We start from the raw sequence: 15015 nt of genomic DNA, 5'->3' as shown, positions 1-15015 counted from the left end.
GAGAAAACTAAGTTGAAAGATGTTAGTAGCAATGATACGGATTGGATCCGTGATCTGAGGTTTATCCTCATTGCTGCACATAAGAATTATGTCCTTGATGCACCGCTAGGTGACAGACCTATTGCAGGAGCAGATACAGACATTATGAACGTTTGGCTAGCTCAATATGATGACTACTTGATAGTTTAGTGCACCATGCTTAACAGCTTAGAATCAGGACTTCAAAGACATTTTGAACGTCATGGACCATATGAGATGTTCCAGGAGTTGAAGTTAATATTTCAAGTAAAATACCCGAGTTGAGAGATATGAAGTCTCCAACAAGTTCTATAGCTAAAAGATGGAGGAGAATAGCTCAAGCAGTGAGCATGTGCTCAGATTGTCTGGGTACTACAATCGCTTGAATCAAGTAGGAGTTAATCTTCCAGATAAAATAGTGATTGACAGAATTCTCTAGTCACCATCACCAAGTTAGTAGAACTTCGTGATGAACTATAATATGCAAGAGATGACGAAAGTAATTTCCAAGCTCTTCGTGATGCTGAAATCGACGAAGGTAGAAATCAAGAAAAACATCGAGTGTTGATGGTTAACAAGACCACTAGTTTTAAGAAAAGGGCAAAGAGAAAGAAAGGGAACTTCAAGAAGAATGGCAAGCAAGTTGCTACTCAAGTGAAGAAGCCCAAGTCTGGACCTAAGTCTGAGACTAAGTGCTTCCACTGCAAAGGGACTGGTCACTAGAAGTGGAACTACCCCAAGTAATTGGCGGATAAGAAGGATGGCAAAGTAAACATATGTATATTTGATATACATGTTATTGATGTGTACTTTACTAGTGTTTATAGCAACCCCTCAGTATTTGATACTAGTTCAGTTGCTAAGAATAGTAACTCGAAACAGGAGTTGCAGAATGAACAGAGACTAGTTAAGGGTGAAGTGACGATGTGTATTGAAAATGGTTCCAAGATTGATATGATCATCATCGCACACTCCCTATACTTTCGGGATTAGTGTTGAACCTAAATAAGTGTTATTTGGTGTTTGCATTGAGAATAAATATGATTTGATCATGTTTATTGCAATACGGTTATTCATTTAAGTAAGAGAATAAATTGTTGTTCTGTTTACATATATGGGTACACATCCAATGGAAATGGTTCGTTGGATCTCGATCGTAGTGATACACATATTCATAATATTGAAACCAAAAGATGAAAAGTTAATAATGATAGTGTAACTTATTTGTGGCACTGCCGTTTAGGTCATATTGGTGTAAAGCGCATGAAAAAACTCCATGCTGATGGACTTTTGGAACCACTTGATTATGAATCAGTTGATGCTTGCGAACCATGCCTCATGGGCAAGATGACTAAGACTCCGTTCTCCGGAACAATGCAGCAAGCAACAGATTTGTTGGAAATCAAGCATACTGATGTATGTGGTCCGATGAATATTGAAGCTCGCGGCAGGTATCATTATTTTATGATCTTCACAGATGATTTGAGCAGATATGAGTATATCTACTTGATGAAACACAAGTCTGAAACATTTGAAAAGTTCAAAGAATTTCAGAGTGAAGTGGAGAATCATCGTAACAAAATAAAAGTTTCTACGATATGATCGCAGAAGTAAAATATTTGAGTTACGAGTTTGGCCTTCAGTTAAAACAATGTGAAATAGTTTCACTACTCACGCCACCTGGAACACCACAGTGTAATGGTGTGTCCGAACGTCGTAACCGTGCTTTATTAGATATGGTGCGATCTATGACGTCTCTTACTGATTTACCGCTATCATTTTGGGGTTATGCATTAGAGACAGCTACATTCACGTTAAATAGGGCACCATCTAAATCTGTTGAGACGACACCGTATGAACTATGGTTTGGCAAGAAACCTAAGCTGTCGTTTCTTAAAGTTTGAGGTTGCAATGCTTATGTGAAAAAGTTTCAACCTGATAAGCTCAAACCTAAATCGGAGAAGTGCGTCTTCATAGAATACCCAAAAGAAAATGTTGGGTACACCTTCTATCATAGATCCGAAGGCAAGATATTCGTTGCTGAGAATGGATCCTTTCTAGAGAAGGAGTTTCTCTCGAAAGAAGTGAGTGGGAGGAAAGTAAAACTTGATGAGGTAACTGTACCTGCACCCTTATTGGAAAGTAGTTCATCACAGAAATCTGTTCCTGTGACTACTACACCAATTAGTGAGGAAGCTAATGATGATGATCATGTAACTTCAGATCAAGTTACTACTGAACCTCGTAGGTAAACCAGAGTAATATCCACACTAGAGTGGTACGGTAATCCTGTTCTAGAGGTCATGTTACTTGACCATGACGAGCCTACGAACTATGAGGAAGCGATGATGAGCCCAGATTCCGTGAAATGGCTTGAGGCCATGAAATCTGAGATGAGATCCATGTATGAGAACAAAGTATGGACTTTGGTTGACTTTCCCATTGATCGGCAAGCCATTAAGATTAAATGGATCTTCAAGAGGAAGACGGACGCTGATAGTAGTGTTACTATCTACAAAGCTAGAATTGTCGCAAAAAGGTTTTCGACAAGTTCAAGGTGTTGACCACGATGAGAATTTCTCACTCGTATCTATGCTTAAGTCTCTCCGAATCATGTTAGCAATTGCCGCATTTTATTAAATCTAGCAAATGGATAAACAAAACTGCATTCCTTAATAGGATTTATTAAAGAAGAGTTGTATATGATGCAACCAGAAGGTTTTGTCAATCCTAAAGGTACTAACAAAATATGCAAGCTCCAGCGATCCATCTATGGACTGGTGCAAGCATCTCGAAGTTGGAATATACACTTTGATAAGTTGATCAAAGCATATAGTTTTATACAGACTTGCGGTGAAGCCTGTATTTACAAGAAAGTGAGTGGGAGCACTACAACATTTCTGATAAGTATATGTGAATGACATATTGTTGATCGGAGATAATGTAGAATTATTCTGCAAAGCATAAAGGAATATTTGAAAGGAGTTTTTCAAAGAAAGACCTCGGTGAAGCTGCTTACATATTGAGCATCAAGATCTATAGAGATAGATCGAGACGCTTGATAAGTTTTTCAATGAGTACATACCTTGACAAGATTTTAAAGTAGTTCAAAATGGAACAGTCAAAGAAGGAGTTCTTGCCTGTGTTACAAGGTGTGAAGTTGAGTAAGACTCAAAACCCGACCACGGTAGAAGATAGAGAGAGAATGAAAGTCATTCCCTATGCCTCAGCCATAGATTCTATAAAGTATGACATGCTGTGTACCAGACCTATTGTATACCCTGCCCTGAGTTTAGCAAGGGAGTATAATAGTGATCTAGGAGTAGATCACTAGACATTGGTCAAAATTATCCTTATGGATTAAGGATATTATTCTCGATTATGGAAGTGACAAAAGGTTCGTCGTAAAGGGTTACGTCGATGCAAATTTTGACACTGATCCAGATGACTCTAAATATTAATCTGGATACACATTGAAAGTGGGAGCAATTAGCTAGAGTAGCTCCGTGCAGAGCATTGTTGACATAGAAATTTGCAAAATACTTACGGATCTGAATGCGGCAGACCCGTTGACTAAACTTCCCTCACAAGCAAAACATGATCACACCTTAGTACTCTTTGGGTGTTAATCACATAGCGATGTGAACTAGATTATTGACTCTAGTAAACCCTTTGGGTGTTGGTCACATGTCGATGTGAACTATGGGTGTTAATCACATGGTGATATGAACTATTGGTATTAAATCACATGGCAATGTGAACTAGATTATTGACTCTAGTGCAAGTGGGAGACTAAAGGAAATATGCCCTGGAGGCAATAATAAAGTTATTATTTATTTCCTTATATCATGATAAATATTTATTATTCATGCTAGAATTGTATTAACCGGAAACATAATACATGTGTGAATACATAGACAAACAGAGTGTCACTAGTATGCCTCTACTTGACTAGCTCGTTGATCAAAGATGGTTATGTTTCCTAACCATAGACATGAGTTGTCATTTGATTAACGGGATCACATCATTAGGAGAATGATGTGATTGACTTGACCCATTCCGTTAGCATAGCACTTGATCGTTTAGTTTGTTGCTATTGCTTTCTTCATGACTTATACATGTTCCTATGACTATGAGATTATGCAACTCCCGTTTATCGGAGGAACACTTTATGTGCTACCAAACGTCACAACATAACTGGGTGATTATAAAGGTGCTCTACAGGTGTCTCCGAAGGTACTTGTTGGGTTGGCGTAATTCGAGATTAGGATTTTTCACTCCGATTGTCGGAGAGGTATCTCTGGGCCCTCTCGGTAATGCACATCACCTAAGCCTTGCAAGAATTGCAACTAATGAGTTAGTTGCGAGATGATGTATTACGAAACGAGTAAAGAGACTTGCCGGTAATGAGATTGAACTAGGTATTGAGATGCCGACGATCGAATCTCGGGAAAGTAACATACCGATGACAAAGGAAACAACGTATGTTGTTATGCGGTTTGACCGATAAAGATCTTCGTAGAATATGTAGGAGCCAATATGAGCATCCAGGTTCCGCTATTGGTTATTGACCGGAGACATGTCTCGGTCATGTCTACATAGTTCTCGAACCCGTAGGGTCTGCATGCTTAACACTACGATGACAGTTATATTATGAGTTTATATGTTTTGATGTACCGAAGGAGTTCGGAGTCCCGGATGAGATCGGGGACATGACGAGGAGTCTCGAAATGGTCGAGATGTAAAGATCGATATATTGGACGACTATATTCGGACTTCGGAAAGGTTCCGAGTGATTCGGGTATTTTTCGGAGTACCGGAGAGTTACGGGAATTCGCCGGGGAGTATATGAGCCTTATTGGGCCATACGGGAATAGAGGAGATAGGCCAAAAGGAAGGAGGCCTGCGCCCCCCCTCTGGTCCGAATTGGACAAGGGGTGCAGCCCCCTTTTCCTTCTCCCTCTCCTCCTCTTTCCTTCTCTCCTACTCCAACAAGGAAAGGAGGAGTCCTACTCCCGGTGGGAGTAGGACTCCCCCCTTGGCGCGCCCTCCTCCTAGGCCGGCCGCCTCCCCCCTTGCTCCTTTATATATGGGGGCAGGGGGGCACCTCTAGACACACAAGTTGATCAAGTTGATCGTCTCTTAGCCGTGTGCGGTGCCCCCCTCCACCATAGTCCACCTCGATCATATCGTAGCGGTGCTTAGGCGAAGCCCTGCGTCGGTAGAACATCATCATCGTCACCATGCCATCGTGCTGACGAAACTCTCCCTCAACACTCGGCTGGATCGGAGTTCGAGGGACGTCATCGAGTTGAACGTGTGCAGAACTCGGAGGTGCCGTGCGTTCGGTACTTGATCGGTCGGATCGTGAAAACGTATGACTACATCAACTGCGTTGTGCTAACGCTTCCGCTTTTGGTCTACGAGGGTACGTGGACAACACTCTCCCCTCTTGTTGCTATGCATCACCATGATGTTGCGTGTGCGTAGGAATTTTTTTGAAATTACTACGTTCCCCAACAGTGGGTGGTGTGGGGGTGAGAGCGGGGGAAACCCTTGACCGGTGAGTTTGTCACGACGATGTCGACGCCGCTGGTGCCGATCCCCTCCATGGAGGCTTCGTCGAGGTCCTTTCCGCTCACCCATTCCCTTACTTTCGGATGAAAATCCTAGTCCCCTGTTTTGGGCGACGGTGGCATTCCATGTCACTCCCCTTCTTGAAGGCGTCGCTTGGGGACTGCGAGGAGGCCTGTTGCTGTATGTGGTTGGTGGTGGTGCCATGGTTCTCTTCGTTCGCGTCTACGTTCAACCGCTCTTGTCTTGCCATGTGGTTGTTCCATGTGCGGCAGTAGTGTTCTTGGGATGACCTATGGTTGTTGTTTCCCAATCCTTTTCTGTTGTCAGCCCGATCCATTTTGGTTATCCGTGTTCTCGGGGGAACCATTCCGCCTGCCGTCGGTGCGACGCCCTTCGATCCTGGGCGAGAGGCTAGGGGCCCTCTACACAGGTGGAGACGGATGACTTGGAGATCTCGCTTGGCCTCTGAGAGTGGATAGCACATTTCCGATGGTAGTTCAAGACATTTGCTTCCTCCCTGGTGGCGGTCATGTTGGTACACAATGGCATCGGCGCTGCAAGCTGTGCTTCATTTTCCTTCGGCTGGTGTGCTTGTTTTGCTGCTGCCTGTGAGCTGTTGTAGCAGCACTTTGTATCTGCTGTTTTTTCTTTCTTGTGTGTGGTTTATTCGATGTAACTCTTGGCCGGTTGATGGCTTTATTAATTCAAAGCCGGGCTCTTCTTAAGTCTTCGTTTTAAGAAAAAATCCCATTCAGCTGGCTAGGGATAGCTATTTTTTCAGTTGAATAAATTATAGTTGGGATAACCATTTTTTTTTCATATTTTGCTATCAAAATACTCTCTTCTCGTCCTATCTCTCTAACATCAATTAGGGCATATGCAACTCCGAGCACCACGCAGCTCACGAACACATCACACACCATGTACAACATCGGCCGGCCGCGTACACCGTATACAGGAGATACAACGTCGGTCGCCCACGTACACACACAGAATACACCATGCCAAAATAAAAAACCGTACATAGAATACAGCCGCCGCCACGTACACTGCGTACAAACGTACCACCACCCTCCTGATTTATTGATCTCTTCGTTAGTGTCAAATTTTGAACACAGATTTAACTAATAAAATGATAATGCATGTCATAAAAAATCACACCATTAAAAACTATGCTAAAATACGAATCCAATAATACAATTTTTTAGACATGCATTAATATTTTATTATCAAATATATGGCTAAAATTTAACATAAATTATAAAGAAGACTAATAAACAAGAACGGAGGCAGTACACACAGAACACATCAACGGCCACCCGCGTATAGTGTACACCACGGCAGGCTGCCTGCACGCATCTCACCCACACAGGGGACACGCACGCTAGCTCACTCGCACCACGTACAGGTACACGGACACCCATGCATTGCTTTCGGGGAGGTCAGTGCCCCAGCGGGAGAAACCATTTAGGCCTCCTTTGGTTCATAGGATTGAAAAATCGTAGGAATATGAAAGTTATAGGAAATAAGATGACATGCATCTCAAATCCTATGCATAGGAATAGAAAAGGAGATGCCCTTTGATTCACACCATAGGATTTTTTCCATTGAGTGTAGGCTAATATTTATTTTTCTATGAAATGTGAAGGATATGAAGAATTCCTCCATAGGAATAGGATTTCGTTCCTACAACCAAAGAGCTATGAAGAAATTTTTCCCATAGAAATCCTATCCTATGAAAATCCTACAAAATTCCTCCAAACCAAAGGAGGCCTTAGTTCGCGCGTGCGGCTGGATGGGCTTGTGCGCGACATTTTCACGTGTGTGCCGAGCCGGATTTTCAAGCATATGGCTATTTTTTTTTTTTGAGTTGTTTGGATTGCTTACCATATGTGTCACGTGATGGCTATCTCTATTCTACCTCATTTTAGCTCGTCCATAAACCAAACAACTGCCATCCAATAAAAAAAGGCTATCCCCGTCTCTTGGGTGGCTATCCCATGAACCAAATTTGTGGCGCCTTTTATTTATAAACTTTTAAGGACGATGTGAGTGTTGTTTAAATTTTAATAAAGCTAGCCATGATGGCCTTTTTCTAATCAGATGATAATACTTCCTTCATCCCATAATTCTTTTCGCGAGTGTATAGTACATTTTTTTTGCATTTTACTCCTTCTACTTTCAAAGCTCTTGCAATAAAGCCTCCGTCTCCTTCCTTCCTCCTCCCGTCGCTCGCGTTGCCACGGCCAGCCGCCCATCGCCACGGCCAGCCCCTGCAGCCAGCTGTATCCAGGAGAAGGTCTTGAGCCGCCGACAAGCAGTTCCTAAGCCGCCGCCGAGCCCGTCCACGAACATGACCTCCGCCACCCACCGGCGCCACGCCGGTCCACTTCGCCCACGGATTTTGCCGCTCACCGTTGTCGCGTTGGTCGCCGTGTTGGTCCACTTTAGCCCGTCGGCTGGTTGTGGTAGTGGTGGTGGTGGTGGCGACGCCTCTACTGTCGCCGCTGTTGGTGGTGGGCGAGGCCAACGCCCTCCGATCCCCGCCCTCGACCCCCGAGGCCTCTGCCTCTGCCTCAGGTACTCCGCTTTGATCAGCAGGGAAATAGTCAATGTATACTACGACAGTCATCTAGTTGCTAATACCAGGGCCATTATAGAAGAAATGCAATAGAAGGGAGAAAGAAATTATCGGAAGATGAATTATGTAATCCTCGTGCTCCTTGTGTAATCTTGTATGATTGTATCAAGAGGGAACAAAGAGGCCCTTATGTCATGGCCTTGTTGGAATATATTTGGATTTGTTGGAATTTATTGAAATTATTTGATTTCATTTGAACTTATTTGAATCATTTGAATTTGTTGGGATTATTTGGATTTATTTGTGTTAGTTTGGATTTTATTTGAATTAATTTGAATTTTATTAGAATTTATTTGAATTCGTTGGAATTATTTGAATTTATGGGCAAATAATCCAATATGGTAAGTAGGGCATTAATCATAGTACCTCTTTTCATAGGAAGGCAAAAATTTCAGCCCCATCCCTCCCCAACAATGAGCAATTACAATTGAGCTTCTTCTTGATCAAGTCTGGTTACAAACATATGACAAAAAGTGAGATCAAACTAAAGGGAAAAGAGATGAACTCCAGGATCCAGGCTGGTTCCCAACAACCATTTCCAGATGAAAAGGACAAGAAAGGGACATCACTTATAGCCCACACCAGCAAACTTATCAGCACCACCACATACTAGAAGCACCATGGCTGGTTCCTCTGCATATTGCAGGAATTAACACCATGGTTTTGGATTCACAGAAGAAACCAACAGGGCAAGGAACAACAGGACAGATAGACATGCCATGGAAAGGAGAAAGAGTTTTACTGCCTCTACACACACATTCAAGGTTTCAAGATTTTGAGAGCTTTTCACAGGCTCTTGGACTTGGTACAGAATTTCTGGAGATAAACTAGAGACACAATAAAACACGCATAAGCAAAAAAAAAAACCTAGAGACACTATATTCAGGTTTCAAGATTTTTGCACTACTTGATGGAGTACCTTAACTAGAAATGTTTACTTACTCCAATTTCTGAACATTTATAACTGAAATTTCTGTACTGCCAAACATTTGAAGTACTGCCAAAAACAAATTTGAAGTACTCTTAGTTCTATCTGTATTCCAGAAATTGGCAGTTCTTGTAGGAGTTGACAACAGCAACTTCTGTAATCTACTGTAAAATTGACAGTTCTTGATACAAAAAAAAATTTGTATCAAGAGGCGAACATCATAGAGACTGTAAAATTGTATCAACAGCAACACCAATCGGACTTCTTCTTCTCCGGCAGCGGCGTCTCGGCGACCCACACGGCGCGGTCCTTGCCGGAATGCGCGAACCCGACGCTGCGCCACCACACCTCTACGCACGGCAGGTTCTGCACGTACAACGGCTTCTTCTTCTCAGGTAAACGCTCGAGCCACACCACCGCGTCCAGCCACTCCGCGTCCGCAAGCACTCCGGCAAGCAAATCGGGTGATGGGGGAAGACTAGATTTTTAGGTCGCGGGGAAGGAGCAGAGGAGCTGCGTGGGGGCGTGGTCGGATAGGAAGGTCGCCGGAGCTGCGCGGCGCGGCGTCGTGGCGCTCAGGCGAGCAAGCAGGGAGCACGGAGCAGAAGAGCACAGCGGGGGAGTGCGGATGAAATCGGAGGGTTGTTTTGTAAAATTGCCGGTGCGACAAGAATTACGGGACAGAGGGAATATTAGGCTATTAGCCATGCTCCAATCAGATGATAATACTAATCTGCCAGATCAGACGAGTATTAGCCCCTGCCAGACCACCGCAAACTAATCTGACAGGTGTCGAGCCGGGCGGAAACTTTATGCGGTTATACAATTCGCCCAACTGGCATCACATCGCGGAACAAGACCCCTGGCGTCACTCCACCGTGCCGTTGCTGCATTCGCGTCACACATGAAAAGCAACCCAACCGCTGCCTTGATTGGGGCTAATGATCAACCTTTTCATTTGCGCGCCCTTCTGGCCCCGTTAGGCGCTGGCCACGCGTGAGGCGTTGCTAGGAAGCAACAGCGGCGCCTCCCATCTCGGTGCCGAGGAGCCATGAAGAACGTATCAGATGAAACGAACCAACTTGTGCACCCAATGCACCACACCATTTGGAACTGTTAGATGAGAAAATGATGGACAAGATTGAGGCAAACTCGGGGCTGTGAACATATTTTGCAAACAAAACATTTTATTTCGTCAAAATTAACCTGCAGTTCAGTTTGCGCCGCGATTTCCTCCATTAGGTTGATTTCGGTGAGTGAGCCAGACTACTTGGTGGAGTGCGGGTTGATTTGAACAAAATGCAAGGCCTGTTTTGCGAATATGCCAACAAGTCACATGTTATCAAATCGTGTCGGTTGGTTTAACATCCAAAGGCCCAATATCGCATGGTGCATTGGGTGCACATATTTGTTCGTTTCACCTGATACGTTCTCCATGTGAGCTGGGTGTTGGGGCTCCTATATATAGGAGCTGCTCGGGGAGGTCCTCCTCAAGCCGACGTGAGTTCTTCCTCACAATTGCCACTCCTCTGTCAGCTCAAGCGCAGTGCTGGTACTGCTGTGTCATTGCCGGTTCACATCTGTTGCTTCGTCCCGAGGTGAGTGATCGATCCCCTTTGGAAGCACACGGAGCTCCATCTTCTTCTTTTTTTTCTTGTACTTTTGCGAGGCATATCAAGAGCTTGTTTTTAATAAAGGGACCTTTGTTTACGCGTTATGCCGCATCCATCGATACAAACATAACGAACACACCGTATGGTAGCACAAACTTATGAGGTGGCGAATTGGGTTTGCTTCCATTTCTTGGCTTCTGACCGCTGCTAGGATGTCAATGTGGAAGTGTGGGAAATTGAGTCGGGTTCGGCGTTGGATTGCAGCTTGCAGCTTTGGATTCCGGTGAGCCGGGGTTGGGGGCGGAGGATGGCTATGCTAATTCAGAAAGGAGCACTGGATAGGCTTTCAATCAAATTCAGTATTACACATTTATAAGGTTAGGGCGAGGATAAAGTTCTAGGTTGAAAACAGAGATCTATCAAAAAAAATGTATTCCACACTTTGCTAGGGTAATGATAGAACTCCGGGACGGAAACATAGATTCGAATACCATGGAAACACGTACGTCAAGCTTAGAAGACCTCAACAACTTTAATTGGCGAAGGCTTAATAATAAACTTGTAAACATTTTTTTTGCTGTGCTTCTACTATTATTATCAATTATGGAATGTTAACTCTATTTTTTCCTTCTTCACGGTAGAAAAAGAAAATGGCGAAGATGGTACGTTCTCCGAATGGCAAGGGAAAACATGGCAAGCATTACTACACTATGTGCCAGACAATGTTTGAGATCGACACAAAGTACGTGCCAATCAAGCCCATCGGAAGAGGATCTTACGGGATCGTTTGCTCATCGGTGAACAAGGATACGAACGAGCAAGTCGCGATAAAAAAGATAAACAATGTCTTTGACAACCGTGTGGATGCGTTGAGGATGCTGCGAGAGATGAAGCTTCTTCGGCACTTGCGCCATGAGAATGTCATTGCTTTGAAGGATATAATGATGCCAATACAGAAGAGGAGCTTCAAAGATGTCTACTTGGTCTCTGAACTGATGGACACAGATCTGGATCGGATCATCAACTCGTCTCAAACGCTTTCGAATGACCACTGTCAATATTTCCTTTTTCAGGTATGCGACTATCACCTCTGTTTTTTATTCTTTCTTTTGCTTGATACATGTCCAGCAATATTCCATCTGTTCACCATTCTGTCATAAGTTAGTTCATTCACACCTCACGCTCTATCCGCAAGTAATGCCTACGGGTTTGCTTTGCTAGGCATAGTCAATCTGAGTTATCTGAATATAATGACGATGGCTATTCTTCTTCCCAATACGAATCAAAGTAGGTCTGATAATTTCTAGAGCTTTCATGTAAGCTAAGAAGCTATGCCTAATTATTTAACTAGACATATATTGATGAGATCTTGTTTAATCGAGTTATGATGGTTGATTATTCCTGAAAAGGTTATTTTATTAGAATATAATTTTTTTAGTTCGATACCAATTTGTAGTTAGTTCATGTAAAGTTGTCTAGTTCTAACTTGTCAAGTTACCAGAGATTGATCGGCTAATTTCTCGAGGAAGCACTTGTTAATTTCAATATGTGTAGTAGTACTGTAGTAGCTTCTATAGCTGCTCCCAAATAGTGCTTGCGGGCTTAAGAATTGTATATGTTTAAAAACAGAACAACTTAATACAAATCTGATTTGCACAGGGTATTTGCATGAACATATGTTTGAAAACAGAACAACTTGATGCAAGGAAAGCTATTTATGCACTGGACATGAGCATCTTGACCAAGACTTAACTGATAGACTTGTCTTACAAATTAGTACTTTCATTTGTTATTGTGATATCTTTGAATTTCCTGTCGACCATTTACGATCTCTCCAATATTTGTCAATCTATCAATAGTCTAAGATGTCGCCTTTTGTTGACTGTAGCTGCTCCGAGGCCTGAAGTATCTTCATTCAGCAGGGATACTCCACAGAGACCTGAAACCACTCAACCTTCTAGTTGATGGAAACTGTGACCTGAAGATCTGTGACTTTGGTCTTGCCCGAACAAATAATACTGAAGATCAGTGTATGACTGAATATGTTGTCACCCGCTGGTATAGAGCTCCATAGCTGCTGCTCTCCAACGACAACTATGGCACCTCCATAGATGTCTGGTCTGTTGGCTGCATCTTTGCCGAGCTTCTTGGCCGCAAGCCGATCTTCCCTGGAACCGACAGCCTAAATCAGCTTCAGCTTATAGTTAATGTTCTTGGCACCATGAACAATGCTGACCTTGAGTTTATTGATAATCCGAGAGTCCACAGTTACATCAAATCCCTTTCATACACCGCTGGGATTCCCCTCACCGGAATGTACCCACAAGCGCACCCGCTTGCCATTGACCTGTTGCAGAAGATGCTGGTCTTTAATCCTTCCAAAAGGATTAGTGTCACTGAGGCTCTGGAGCACCCCTATATGTCTAGGTTGTATGATCCGAGCGTAAGTCGTCCTGCTCAGGCACCCATCAATCTTGATATAGATGAAAACCTCAGCGTGGAGATGCTCCGAGAAATGATGTGGCAGGAGATGCTCCAGTACCACTGAGGCTGCCATGATGGTGAATATGTGACAAGCATGAATGGACATGTGAAGAGCTATTTGCCACACACCCACAGTAGGGTCCTCGCATGTTCGTTTTTATATAAAGCTTACAGTGATTATTGCAGCTATAAAGTACTCAAGTTACAGTGAAAGTCTGGTGACCTGTTATGAATAGGTGCCGCAATATATAAGACTGCCTATGGATTTTTCTGGCTATGGGTTACTACTTGTATATATGGACTACTGTGTTTGTAGAATCTGAGTTTGGTTTATAAGGACTCAGTTAAGAAGACGCTTGTATAAAATGCAATCCTACTTTCTTACCTGATTTTAAGTTGTAATCTTAATTAGATGTTGATCTATGTATGGAGGTCTCAACTTTCAAGTGGCATTGGTTTTCGTCTGTTTGCTTGAGAGTGATTGCCTTTAAGATCTGACTTTGTTTTCTTCAAGAGCTATAAATTGCAGTGTTTCTATGTTGCCAAAAACGTATGAATTCTAAAGCTCTCTGTAAATTGCAATGCAGTACAAGCATGTTAATGTACATGGTGAACGTGTTTATACTATGGCGGTCAAAGATATTAGTCCCATTACCATGGGCGTGTCTCTCTCCAGTAATCCACTCCACACTCGGTTGACGTTGGCCGGCGACATACCCAACAACGGGAGCCCGTATCAGCACGCGCTCCTCCCGTTGCAATTAGTTCAGCTAATTAGTTGAATGCATTGTGACCGGCGACGGCGTGTTTGCACGTCTGTGATAAGGGCCAACCAAATTTAGGTTTTTTGTTTTCTTTTATGAGAAAACTAGCAATGTGGCCGGCGTATTTGCACGTCTGGACTTACTATATGTTTTAATACCTTTTCATGATAATATGTGTATCTTTTGTATCATCATAAGAATCATCTTACAAGTCACGTACACATCCACCTGACAAAACTGAAAAGATAGCAGAACGCTAGTCTTTACACAAAGGAACAGTAGCCACGAAGGGAAATATACAATCAAGACCGAAGAACCCTCTGAACGTGACACCAACGCCCGTCACCTGCATCTAGCACCACCATAGCAGCCACCAAACAAAAAAATAATGGATCACCGTTGAACGAATCAGACCCGGGCAACACCCCAGACATACCATCAAACTCCAGATCTGGCACCCTCGCACGATTAAGACGTTGGGGGAGGAAACCATACCTGCCATCCATAAGCCACAAACCAAGCACACCGTCTTTTATATGTCGTCGATGAAGAGCACAATCCGCATCCGCAACAACGGAGCCCAAGGACACAGGTCCACCACGAGGAAGCCGCCGCCACGCCATCCTTACTTGAACAGACTAGTTTCCAAATACATCCCACTCGTGTCCCTTTGTTTGATTAGCCGCTAGATGAGTATTTATATAGATAGATTATATCTGAAATGTGTGTATTCAGAAAACATGATTAAACATTTGATCCCATTGAAATTCGCTACAAACTTCATGATCTGTATAAGTTATTGCACTACATGATTAAACATTTCACTTATGTCACATAAAACCATTTTTCGTACGGAAAATGTCCTGTTAACATTTTTCGGCCATCACCCTCATCGTCATTCAAGCACCTTCACAGAAAATAAAATTTTGATGGTACCACTTTCTCCGTCACGCAAAATCATGTCTTGGATGACGAACCCAAATTCGTCAC

The 15015-nt window shown here is 43.2% G+C and overlaps 1 pseudogene; it reads left to right on the top strand.

Annotated features, from left to right (window-relative positions):
- Positions 1 to 11424: 11424 nt before the first annotated feature.
- Positions 11425 to 13881, top strand: LOC125540721 (annotated as a pseudogene).
- Positions 13882 to 15015: the final 1134 nt, after the last annotated feature.

The sequence above is a fragment of the Triticum urartu genome, chromosome 2, assembly GCF_003073215.2.
Source record: "Triticum urartu cultivar G1812 chromosome 2, Tu2.1, whole genome shotgun sequence".
In the NCBI taxonomy this organism is placed as follows: Eukaryota; Viridiplantae; Streptophyta; class Magnoliopsida; order Poales; family Poaceae; genus Triticum; species Triticum urartu.
Note: the sequence above shows the minus strand (reverse complement) of the source record. Positions and strands in the feature narration are given on the sequence as shown.